Source organism: Onychomys torridus, chromosome 3 (assembly GCF_903995425.1).
Source record: "Onychomys torridus chromosome 3, mOncTor1.1, whole genome shotgun sequence".
Taxonomy (NCBI): Eukaryota; Metazoa; Chordata; class Mammalia; order Rodentia; family Cricetidae; genus Onychomys; species Onychomys torridus.
Window position 1 is genome coordinate 7,921,858 of NC_050445.1, and position 13,670 is coordinate 7,935,527.

Here is a 13,670-nt window from a genome sequence, read left to right on the forward strand (position 1 = left end):
CTGAGATGTCTTCCCAGGCTGAGATGTCTTCCCAGGCTGAGATGTCTTCCCAGGCAATTCTAGGGTATTTCAAGTTGACAATTAAAACTATCATGTGGCACATTTATTCTTTCCACTCTGCCTCTTTCTTCTCCCTCCCATTTCAACCAAAAGACTTGCAGTTAAATTCAGATGAGTGCTTGGATTTTTGATAGCACACCAAAGCTGCTTTGGTTTCTTTGTGGTCTGAAACAGGTCCCTTGGTCATTTGAATCTGAGGACTTTAGCCCCACACGTCCAGTATTTACAGGTTATAGGAATATGCCCTTAAAAACTTCAAAATGAGTATGCACATTGTCCTAGGTGATCTAACATGGAGGATTCATGGTTTTTGGTTTTGTTTTGTTTTGTTTTTAATGTCTAGATAGAGTTAAAACCATCCAGGAAGCCAGTTGGTGGCAGTGGCACATGCCTTTAATTTCAGCACTCGGGAGGCAGAGCCAGGCAGATGTCTGTGAGTTTGAGGCCAGCCTGGTCTACAAAGCAAGTTCCAGGACAGCCAAGACTACAGAGAGAAACTCTGTCTCAAAAAACAAAAACAAAAACTGTCCAGGAGCCTAAAGCTAGCTGAAAGGGATACAAGAGACTCCCATAACCACATCTGGTGGCTCACACAGGGTTTGAAGCCCCCACCCCCACCCCACCCTGCTTTCAGGGGCACATGCACATATAAAGAAACACACACACACACACACACACACACACACACACACACACACACACACTCACAGATAAAAGAGATAAATCTGTTCTCTGAGCACTTGCTCAACAGTCCAATTAAGAAATGGGCTATAGAACTAAACAGAGAATTCTCAACAGAGGAAGCTCAAATGGCTGAAAGACATTTAAGGAATTGCTCAACATCACTAATTATCAGGGAAATGCAAATCAAAATGACTCTGAGATACCACCTTACACCTGTCAGAATGGCTAAGATCAAAAACACTGAAGACAGCTTATGCTGGAGAGGATGTGGAGCAAGGGGAAGTCTCCTCCACTGCTGGTGGGAATGAAAGCTTGTACAGCCACTTTGGAAATCAATATGGCACTTCCTTAGAAAATTGGGAATCCATCTCCCCCAAGATCCAGCTATACCACTCTTGGGCATATACCTAAGGAATGCTCAATCATACCACAAGGGCACATGCTCAGCTATGTTCATAGCAGCAGTATTTGTAATAGCCAGAACCTGGAAACAACCTAGATGCCCTTCAACTGAAGAATGGATAAAGAAAATATGGTACATATACACAATGGAGTACTACTCAGCAATGAAAAATGATGACATCATGAGGTTTGCAGGCAAATGGATGGATCTAGAAAAAATCATCCTGAGTGAGGTAATCCAGACTCAGAAAGACAAACATGGTATGTACTCACTTGTAGGAGGATACTAGATGTAAAACAAAGGATGACTAGACTGCTACACAACTCCAGGGAGGCTACCTAGAAAACAGGACCCTAAGAAAGACAACAGGGATTGCCCAATGATAGAGAAATGGATGATATCTACATGAACAAACTGGATGTGAGTGGGGGTACTGAAGGGCAAGGTTCGAGGGAAAGAGAGCTTAGGGGAGCAGGAGATCCCAGCTGGATCAAGAACAGAAAGGGAGAACAAGGAATAACAGACCATGATAAATGAAGACCACATGAGAACAGGAATAGGCAGAGTGCTGGAGAGGTCCCCAGAAACCCACAAAGATACCTCCACTATAGACAACTGGCAGTGGTTGAGAGAAAGCCCAAACTGACCTAGTCTGGTGATTGGATGGCCAAACACCCTAACTGTCGTGCTAGAACTCTCATCCAATGACTTAGGGAAGTGGATGCAGAGATCCATGGCCAGGCCCCAAGTGGAGCTCCAGGAGTCCAATTGGTGAGAAAGAGGAGGGATTGTATGAGTGAGAATTGTTGAGACCAAGATTGGAAAAAGCACAGGGACAAATAGCCAAACTAATGGAAACACATGAACTATGAACCAAAAGCTGTGGAACCCCTAACTGGATCAGGCCCTCTGGATAAGTGAGACAGGTGATTAGCTTGAACTGTTTGGGAGGCACCCAGGCATTGGGACCGGGACCTGTCCTTAGTGCATGAGCTGGCTGTTTGGAACCTTGGGCTTACACAGGAACACTTTGCTCAGCCTGGAAGGAGGGGACTGGACCTGCCTGGACTGAATCCACCAGGTTGAGCTGAATCCCCAGGGGAGTCTTTGCCCTGGAGGAGATGGGAATGGGGGGCTGGGCTGGGGAGAAGGCGGGAGTGGGGTGGGAGGGGGGGACAGGGAACCCATGGCTGATATGTCAAATTAAATTAAATTATAAAATAAAAAAAGAGCACTTGCTGCTCTTCCAGAGGACCTAAGTTCAGTCCCCAACACCATGGGGGCCAGCTCATAACTGCCTATAACTCAAGCGCCAGGGATCCAGTGCCTCTTCTGGCCTCCAGTGTGTACCTACACCTAAGTGTACATACACTCACACAGAAACACATGCATATACACAAAAGGAAAATAAAACCTTTATAAAATAAAATTTTATAAAAAAGGAAAAGGCTATGAAGCTGACCTTAACAGATGAAGGATCTAATTGAAGAGGCTTGGATTATTTCCAACAACCATCACCCAACGTGGAACTGTGTGGTAGGGCACAGGCACATGGAACCCTGTGCTCTCAGACCCTGGGTGACTGTCCTGGCTTAGGGGATCCAAACTCAAGGGAACATGCAAGGCAGAGCTCAGCAGTTAGCCTAAGATGTTCTTTCCTTCATCTTTCTTTCGGAGGAATCTGTCCTTTGTATCCTGGAAATGCATCTGTGACAATACCGTTCTCCTATCTGCTTTAAAGAAGTCAGTTCCATCCAGCCTGATAACCTTTGGTCTGTAAGGGAATCTGTGTTTATCCTCACATCGCTGATTCAGCTAGGTTCCAGTCCTGCTGGTGATTTAGGTGTCTTCAACTCTAACTGGTGACATACCAAGTTAGATTTGACAGCTTAGGATAAAGTGCCATTATGAGTACACATTTCAGTCAAAATCCTGAATCCAAATACCCATGACCTCCATTTTAATGTGGCTGATGACTAATTCATTTTAGTTGAATTCATATTTGATGTTGATGACAGTTCACATTGTTCATCCATTTGCCACTTTGTAACTTCCTTTTTTGTGTAGGCTTTACATCGACTCTCAGTTTCAGATAAATTATGCATTATCTAGAGAGTTGTCATGGCTAATTAATAGTTTTAATCATGTTGGATTAATGATCTTAATCATGTTGCACTTTTTAGTACAGACCCATCTCTCCCCATTCCTCTAAATGATTTTCCTAGTCTTTTGAGACAGGGTCTCAGTGTAGCCCAGGCTGGCCTCAACCTGGCTGTGTAGCCAAGGGACAACTCGGAACTTCAGATCTTCTTGCCTCAACTCTCTGAGTACTAGGATGAGGTTACTGGTCTGCTCCCATGCCTGTTCTTTTGTGTCTTTCCTTTTCTCTTCCCCTTCTTTCTATCTTATTAATTTTGATAGCACCGAGAATCGAACCCAGCACTTAGCAATGCTAGGGAAACACTGCATCACTGTGCCCCACCCCCAGCCCTTCTCCCTCTATTCTAAGAGTCTCTCTGTGTCTTCCAAAATCACCTGGGGTTTGCTGAGCATCATCCATCACATTGGGCCCTGGTATGCACAAGTCTTGAATCTGGGGATTTAACTAGACAAGAACAAAGAATCCATAGGGAAAAACTGAAAAACTTTCACTTCCATGGAACATAAATAGACTTCTCCTTGTCATTGCCCTAAACAATGTCTACACCAAACAGCAGTTGTATTATGTTAGCCATTGTTATTTAAAGCACCTGAGAAAATACATACAGGCTATCTGTAAATGCTGAGCCAATCTGTATGAGGAACTTGAGCATCCGTGATTTTAGAATTTGTGTATGCCCCGAAGTCAATGCCCTATGGATAGCAAGAACTGTGTGCCATAAGAAATACATCCCTGGAAGAATTTTCCTCAATTTATCACCTCCTTTCAAGCACCCTACCAACTAAGCCACACCCCCAGTTACCACCCTGAAGCCTTGAGGAAGAAAGGGAAAACAGGACTTTTTGAGGGACTCTTTGTGAATGAGGATGGACCTCCAGTGTCCTTCGAACCCTTGATCTTTGTCAGCCCTGGAAACCTCTGCAGTTTCCAAGGTCACCAGAAGACCAGGATGCCATAATTGCATCTCCCCTGTGTCCAGCACAACCTCTGTTTGTTGTTCCTCCAGCTTTGTCTTTTTATCTTAAATTTTCCTGCGTTCCAGATGTGTGTCTGAGATGCACAAATGACTTGAAATGTGAGATCAAATGTATGTGAGATCTAAGTGGAGAACAAATCATCCTGTAGGTTTTTTAATTAAAAAAGTGTGTGTGTGTGTGTGTGTGTGTGTGTGTGTGTATGTGTGTGTGAACATGGGTGCCAATACCTACAGAGGCCAGAATCAAGTGTTATAGGCAATGGTGAACACACTATGTGGGTGCTGGGAACATAACTCAGGTCCTCCTCTACAAGAGCAGTACATGCTTTCAATGACTAAGCCATATCTTCAGCTCCTCTTTATGATTTTGACATAGGGTCTCATGTACCCAGGTTACCTTCAAACTCACCAAAGAGCCAAGGATGGCCTTGAACTCCTGGTTCTCCAGCCTCTAGCTCCCAATCGCTGCAAACTATAGTGAGGGGGTACAATTCAAGGTTCTGTACATGTAGGCAAGCGCTCTACTAACTGAGCTCCATTCTGAGGCCACTCTGCAGTCTTCAGGAAGAAGGGGACTCTTGAGAATTAGAAGGGACTCCCAGGTCTTTTCTGTCCTTCATCTCCCCCATAACCTCATCCCAAAGGATCACTCCAAGGAAGAGATCCTCTCACAGCGCTCTCTATTTCTACTATTCATTTGCCACTGAACACCAACTGTGCCGAAGCTGGTGTTCCCTCCCCCACCTTTCACCTAGAACCCCCAAACTCACTTCTAGCTTTAAAACTGTGCATCCACCAACTCGCCCATGCTTACTGTTGTGGTTAAGATGTACAAGGTCCCCCATAGGCTCAAGTGTTTGAACCCCTGTCCCCAGATGGTGGCGCTGTTTTGGAAGACTATAGAGCTTTCAGGAGGTGGAGCCTCACTGGAGGAAAGTCAGTCACTAGATGCTGGCTCCATGTTGTGTCTACCCTTTGCTTCCTGACTGCAAGGGCAATGTCACCAGGTGTCACACACTCCTGCCACTATGCCTTCCTCAGCATGGTGGACTATACCTTCAACTGGAAACCAAAAGAAGCTCTCCTTCCATTGGGTTGCCAAGTATGGGGTCACAGCAATGAGAAAGTGACTAATCCAGGTGTTCAGTTTCCTTGGGACAGATACAGGCATGGAATCTAGGCCCCGGTTGACACGTATACAAATAATACCATGGAAGGCAGTCTGTGTGGAAGGTGTTACTGCACCATTGGGGAAACAGGAAACCAAAGCCAGCAGCTAAGTCTTGCACACTAGGTGGTCCTGGGAATACCATCTCTCAGGTTTCCTTTTCTTTTGAGCCATATACTTAGGATGTCATAGTTCATCAATGAGCACAACCCCTTTCCTAAGGAACTACAATGCTAGCCTTTGTGATCACTTTTTCTTTCTTTTTACAAAACATTATGTGTCCATCATATCTAGTCCTAAGAACACAGATAACTTAGATTCTCAACTTAAGAACAAGGAAGAAGCTAAATTCAGATCATCTTCTGTATGTCCACTACATAGTTAGATTACTTTTTGTTGTTGTTGTTGTTTTGAGACAGGGTTTCACTATGTAAACCAGGCTAGCCTCCAACTCATCACTATCTGCCTGCCTCTGCCTCTTGAGCGCTGGAATTAAAGGTGTGTGCCACCATGCCTGGCCTGCTAGGTAACGTTCTTGTTGTCGTTGGTTTTTGAAACAGGGTTTCTCTGTGTATCCCTGGATGTCCTGGAAGTAACTCTGTAGACCAGGCCAGCCTTGAACTCACTGAGATCCATCCGCCTGCCTCTGCCCCACCACTGCCCAGCTTGCTAGATAACTTTTGGTATGTGTTATTTGATTAATTACTATATTGTAAAATGAGGGAAGTTGTATAATAGAATTATGGCCCATTTAATTAATTTTTTAAAATGATGTACAGAAAGACAATTTTCCTAGTAATCAGATTGTTATAATGCATAATTGACACAAACTTGTAAATTGAGTAGAATTCTATGATACTTCAGGGCTGCTGGTCCAGGCACATTTGCACACATTTGTCATCCCAGCCCTTGGGAAATGGGGGAAGGATGGCAAGTTCAAGGCTGGTCATGTTGACGTGTTGAGTCACAAGCCAGTCTGGGCTATATAGGAACTGTCTCAAAAAATTTATATCAAAGATTGAAAAGAGGGATTGGGAATTCCTGACACATTACCAGCCCCTCCTACTCACCAGTTCCAACTAGTTCTTAGCATTTGTGTTAAGAATGAGTTATGATAAAGACGTGTTGCTAGGGACCAGCCATGGTGGATATGGTTGGGGGGTATTTCTGAGTCCCAGAAACAGGAAGTATGTGGAAGGGCACAGAGTCACAGTGTGTCTACACCAGGAGCCAATTTTCTGGGTCTAAATGTTGTTTTTAACTTTGTTATGAAAAATATCAAAATGATATCAAAGACTGTAAAAGTCCTCTAAGTCCCTGTGTGTTCTTCTCCCCATGTCTTGGTTAGCAGTGTGGTGGCATTCCTGTGTCATCTACATCCAGGCCCTGGCAGCACCATCAGTGCCATCCTAAATCTTACCCATTTAATGACCAAGTCTTCAAGACTTCACCAACATTACTGTTTCATTACTGAAAGGCACAGTTGCAACCAATGCCTTAGTGGAAAACCCCCGCAGCAGGTGAGCCTGGGGACCAGGGGCCAGAGGCATTTGTCTCCCCACACCAGTCTGATGCAAGCCATGCCCTTCTAGTTCTTAAAAGACCATAAATTCATGTGTGTACACGCTCATGTTATAGTTTTGGTATGAATTGCCTCCCCCACAGGCTCATATATGTGAACATCTCGGCCATAACTGGTGGCACTGTTTCAGGTCGTCACGGGACCTTTGGGAGGCAGGACTTGGCTGAATGAGATGAGTGGCCACCTTGGTCCCCACATGCCATACCTTCCTCACCACAAAGGCCTATACTCTCTCACACTATAGAAAAAAGAAGTCCTTCTTGCCTTAACTTCTATTGGGTATTTTATAACAGCAATAAGAAAAGTCAACAATACACCACCCGGTACCAAACCTCAGCCTCTCTCCATGTCCCCTTCAATCTGGGGGCCTCCACTAGCACTGAGGCTGCACCTTCACAAATGGCCTCAGGACCTCTCTACAGGGACTCCAACCCTGTCACATGGTGCCAAGCCTCAGCTGCTCTCTATGACCCCTTCATGCCTTCAAAACCAGTAACATGCAGGAGTCTCATACACATGGCCTAGTTTGGCTGTCATCTTGAGATGCAGCATCGGGCTCCTCTGGACCACAGTGTCTGTGTTCTGACCCTGAAGATTTCACCTTGATGATGCTCACTCTCATTAATCACAGCCCACTTCGCAGGCCCTGACTAACCAGCCTCACATGTCTCGGTGAAACAAACATTTCCCTCCAGTGGTGCTGTTTCTCATTAACCACAGTGGACTCTTCAGCCCTGGCAACACAGGAACCACAGGTTCTCAGTCAGAAGATGGTAGGTAGCTCCGGGAGAGTCCCTGCTTCCCTCTGGAACTTCATAAGCCAGGCCTCCACTGATGACATTTCTCTCAACACACCAATCTTCCAAGCTCCCACAGGACAGCCTATTAAATTTTGAACACTCAGTGGCTTTTCCAGGTCAAAGACCCAGATACTTCTACAATCCTCCTCCAAAGCAACATAGTTGGATCGGTCACAGCAATATGCCATGATCTCGGTACCCCTTTCTATCCATGACCTAAAGCAATCTGGGGAAGAAAGCTTTATTTCACTTACACTTTCTAACCCATCCCTGAGGGAAGCCAGGGCAGGAATTTGAGGCCGGAAGTGGAAGAGCACTGTACGCACTGACTGCTGTCTACAGCTTGCTCAGCTTGCTCAATTATACAACCCAGGAACAGCTGCCTGGAACGCACCACTCACAGTAGACTGGGCCCTTTCACGTCAGTTATCCATCAAGGAAATGGCCCACAGGCTTGCCCACAGGCTAGTCTGGTGGAGGCAATTCCTTACCTGATGCTCACTCTTCCCAGATAACCCCAGTTCTTGCAAATGGACACAAAGCAGCCAGCTCACCCAGGTTGGCACTGAATTTTCAGTGGTCTTTCGGTCTCAATTTCCTGGGAGGATGGGACGTAATTTTCCCATTCTTTATTTTGTGTTTTTGCTTTTTGAGACAAGATCTGCTCTATACCTGAGGCTCTTCTGCTGGCCTCAAAGTTCATGAAAATCCTCCTGCCTCAGCCTCTAGAGGCATGTACCACCATCACCATGCCCAGTAAGAATTTCTGTTCCTAAAACTAAAATGCAGCCATTTTGTTGAATTGTTACACTATTTTACAATTATTTAAACTTTAATTGTTTTAAAAGTAATTGTGTTAGTTATCTTTTCTGTTACTGTGACAAATATCTGAGGCACACGGGTTAAAAGAAGCAAGGCTCTGGCTCATGGTCTCAGCTTCAGTCCATGGTCTTTTGAACCCATCACTTTGGGGCCTGTGGTGAAGTTGGAAATCATAGTGAATGAGAGGTACACAGCAGGGGAAGCCTCACCATAGCCAGGAAGCAGGCAGAAGAGGAGCTGGGGGTGTGTCTCCATATCACCTTCAAGGGCCTAGGTGCAATGACTTAGCTTCCTTCTACAGGCCTCACTTATAGGGGAGGATCCCCCTCAAATCGGTACAGGACATGCCCAGACACCAAATTCTCAGCACAAAGGCAATTTATCGCCCGGGAGGGGCATGTGTGTGTGTGTGTGTGTGTGTGTGTGTGTGTGTGTGTGTGTATGTATGTGTGTGTATGTGTGTGTGTATGTGTGGGTGTATGTGTGTGTGTAGTGTGTGTATGTAGTGTGTGTGTGTAGTGTGTGTGTGTATGTGTGTGTGTAGTGTGTGTGTATGTGTGTGTGTAGTGTGTGTGTGTGTGTGTGTAGTGTGTGTATGTGTGTATGTGTGTGTGTATGTGTGTGTGTGTATGTGTGGTGCTGCTGCTGCTGCAAAGGCAGTATTGGCATCAGGAGGCAAGAGAGCAAGGGAAGATGTTTTTGCAGGAGTGGGTTTGTAAGGAGGAAAAGGGAGAGCCTGTGTGAGGGAGAGCTGGTCAATCCTGGGTGGACATAGTAGCCAAGTGATGAACTTTGATTGTTGGACCTTGGTGTTTTTCTCAGAAAGGAGTCAGTGGTCAAATATGGAGTGCACCCTGGGGTCCACTTTAGGGATGTAATCTATGGTTTTTAGCAAGGGGGAGAGGGAGGTGAGGAGAAGGGCAAGGCCAGCTGGTGCCGTGATTGCCATGAAGGCCTGCTAGAGCCCTTCCTCGCTTCTCAAAGGTCCCACTCCTTCCCAATAGTGCCACAGGCTGGGGGCCAGGTCTTCAACAGACATGTCTTTGGGGGGCATTTAGGAGGCAAGAAGTAACAGTAACCATGTGTCTCTATGACTCAGTAAATGAATAAGAATGTCTACCATGAACAGTAAGTACATGGGTTCTGGAGCTTTCCTGGACTATAACATGCTGGTTTCTTTGTCAGGTTAAACTCCTGGATAAATGTGAAGAATGCTAAGTATTTTAATCAATCAACCAGAAAGGCAAAGACATGGGCATTCTGAAGCTGCCCACATAAGTGGTCCTTTCTCTCGAGTGCCTGTGATGCTTCCAAGTCTGGCCTCGTATATTATCTGAACCCAAAAGCACACAATCAAGTGACAGGCTTTTGGGGACACTTCAGAGAGCAGGGGCAGGAAGTGCCATCTAGGAAGAGACTCTTTGGTACTCTGGTTTGTTGTTGTTTTGCTAAAGATTTACTTATTTTTCACTTTATGTATTTGAGTGTTCTACCAACATACATGTCTGTGTACTACATGCGTGACAACTCTGTTTTTTTTGTTTGGTTGGTTTTTTTTTTTAAAGACAGCTAGTTATTTCAGATGAGAGCTCTACTGGGTACAGCCATGGTTTTGGGGGCTCACTGGCTTCCTTGGGGCTAGCCTTGCAGCCCACTCACTAATCAGCAAGACCTTTCCCAGTCAGTACCTGAATGTGCTTCCCAGAGTCGCCCTTGACACACACCCCAGCAACCGTCTAAGCCTAAATGTACTTCCTGGCTTTGATGCAGGTCCCAGGAAGCTGATGGTGCCCACTTATTTTGTTTCAAACAATTTGGGGGCAAGTCAAACTCCATTTTCTCTTAAGAACATATATTATGAGACTTTTAAAAAAGAAAAATCTGCTGTCTTGACTCTTCTCCAGCTTTTCTCCATCTGTTCTCCTCAAAGGCCTTTTCTAAAAGACTGTGGGAGCTAGTGAGATGGCTTGTGGTCAAGAGTGCTCGCTGCTCTTCCAGGGGACCTGAAGATCAGCTCCCAGCATCCTTGTCAGGCAGTCACGACTGCCTATGATTCCAGCTCCAGGGGATGAGACACCCTTTCTGCTCTGTACCGGTGCCTGCACACCTGTGCCATACACACACACACACACACACACACACACACACACACACACACACACACACAGGCTGTGATGAGAGTAAGAGATTGGATTTCGGATGTGATAGGCCAGACAACAGGCTAGAGAAGCCTGGCTGAGGAACCACAGAGCTCATGCTGTGATAAGAAGAAAATGGTCAGCAGGATCTCTGGACCAAAGGCGTTTATATGTGCTGATATGACAGGGCATGATGACGTAAACAAAGGGACCCCAAATGCAGTGGTTTAGTCAGGATGGAAGCCTTGTTTGGTTTTTCTCTTCAGCCCCAGGCCCAGTCTCTCTCTCTAGAGTTTTAATACATTGTCTAGAGCTGATAAGGCAGTTCAACAGTGTAGGTTGACCAGTTATCTCAGTTTATCCAAGCCCACAGAGGCTGGTTAGCAGGGCTCAATATTAGAACAGGGAATGACCCGGGCAAAACATGACGAGTTGTTGGCCTTCCAGGTTGGGCCCCAGGATCCATCTACTTTGTTGGTTTGCCAATATGAGGTAGCATCCTCAGACACCCTGGACACCAGGGAGTGGAGACAGGAAGAAAATGTCTGGCTCTTTCTTTTTCGAGGCATAACCCAGGAGATGCAGATCCCATTTCTCACAACTTTCCAGTCAGAATCTGTTCACATCATTATAACTACTAGTTTGAAAATGTCATAGCTAGATAACCATGTGCCCAGGCAAAGGAGAGACTAACTTAGAGAGCAGAGCAGCCAGCAAAGGGGCATAAGGCTCATCCTTGACAATTAACACTTCTCAATACATCTCCTAAGTGATTCTTTCTGCATATGTTCTCATATTGTGACCTTCCACCCAATCCCCAGCTGCTGGACTGGAACTGGTCCTATGACCCAGTGTGCAGGGTACAGAAGCCTGTCCCATCTGAATGTGGGCCTTTCCTGAAAGAGTGAGAATGAGCATATGTGGTGGTATTGTGTTCCCCAAAATATTGTACACCCTAATAAACTTATCTGGGATCAGAGAATGGAACAGCCACTAGATACAGAGACTAGAAAATGGTAGCACTCACACCTTTAATCCTAGCATTCCAGAGGCAGAAATCCCATCTGGATCTCTGTGAGTTCAAGGCCACATTGAAAACAGCCAGGCAAGGTGACACACGCCTTTAATCCCAAGAAGTGATGTCAGAAAGCAGAAAGATATATAAGGTGTGAAGACCAGAAACTAGAAGCATTTGGCTGGTTAAGCTTTTAGGCTTTGGAGCAGCACAGTTCAGCTGAGACCCATTCGGATAAGGACTCAGAGGCTTCTAGCCTGGGGAAACAGGATCAGCTGAGGAACTGACAAGGTGAAGTAGATGTGGCTTGTTCTGCTTTTCTGATCTTCCAGCATTCACCCTAATACCTGGCTCCAGGTTTGATTTTATTAATAAGACCATTTCAGATTCATGCTACAAGCATATTTGTACATTTGGCTAGAAAAATGGAAAGGTATGCTGAGGAAAAAGAGGCACTGGAAACTACAAGGATGGACGTGATGGGCCAGTAGATGTGGGAACTGTAAGGCAGTTGGGTACGAAGTTGTTAGTAAGCACACAATGGCAGATAGAGTTAGAAAGGATTAGTGCAGCCTTGAGGAGGAAAATAGAACCTTATTGATAGAAAGAATACAGAACAATCTATATCTATAAATATCTTCCAGTCTTTGGAGGCTTGGTTAGTAAGGTAAGTAACATTCCCCGTGACACCCTTATTTCAGGCCCCAAGTCATGTTCTGCTACTAGCAGTACATGGTGTATGTGACTGTGCGGCACAGGTGCTCTTTAGATTGGAAAAGAACCCAAGAAAATCAGTGTCCTAATGAAAAAGAACATCTGTCACCTCACACAGCAAGACATGCAAGAGGGACTGGCAAGATGGCTTAGCAGGTAAAGACACTTGCTGCTGAGTCCCAGGGAGCCATGCAGAAGGTAAGAACCAACCCTGTAGTTTGAGTGTAGAGTTCACTATGGTGGGGACGAGCATGGAGCAGAGGCTCAAGGCCGCTGGGTCACACGGCAGCCACGGTCAGACAGGAGAGAAGAATGCTACTGCTCAGCTCCCGGTGTCCCCTTCATTCAGTCCAAGACCCGAGCCCACAGCTAGGTGGGTCTTCCCACCCCAACTAACCTAACCAGAATTTCCTTCACAGATGTGCCCCAAGGCGTATATCCATGGTGATTATAAATGGACAAGATTAAGCATGCCGGTAGCAAGCTTGGAGAGAAGGCTTGAGTCACCTATAACTTCTCCCTTCCCTGGAGACAACCCCCACCTCCTGCTCTTTCCTGTCACTGAGAGCCAGACTTCCTCTAGGTAAGTCACCAGTCTAGAGATGCTGCCATCATCTCTCCCTGGACAAGGTGAACAACAGAGCCTTCTGAGCATGTGGTGACTTACCTACCAGCTGGCCACCAGATGGGTGGCTTCTGAAGGTGGAGAAATGTCTAGGTTTAGAAGCATTCTTTGCTCCATAAATGTGTCCCCAAGACTCCATCCCAGCAGCAGCTGGGGCCACCTTCTGTGCTGCCCTTAGGAAAACTACTCGAGACACAGGTGAGCAGGAAGCACACACCTGTGGTGTCCATTCTGGGCCACAAAGAGGCACTCCATTGAAATCAAAGCTAAGGCCACCTAGTCCCCAGGTTCAGTTTCAAAGACACTATAAAACAATATACAGAAGCTAGGAAAAGAAACTTGTCCCTAGCAGCATGACAATTTTAGGCAATTGTGTTCCATCCCCATGGTGGCACTAAAATGCTGATCAACACTGTGCCTGGGCTGTCTAAGTCTGAAATACCTGGGGAAAGTGTGTGTGTGTGTGTGTGTGTGTGTGTGTGTGTGTGTGTACACATGCATACACATATGTGTAAATTACTC

General features: G+C 45.8%; 1 long non-coding RNA gene across 1 annotated transcript in view; it reads left to right on the top strand.

Moving 5' to 3' along the window:
* LOC118579137 overlaps positions 1 to 13,670 on the top strand; it is a 32,568-nt gene that overhangs the window by 13,006 nt on the left and 5,892 nt on the right. Inside the window, exon 2 of the long non-coding RNA XR_004944438.1 lies at positions 12,943 to 13,106. This is a non-coding gene — a long non-coding RNA (uncharacterized LOC118579137). The remainder of the gene's footprint in view (positions 1 to 12,942; positions 13,107 to 13,670) is intronic.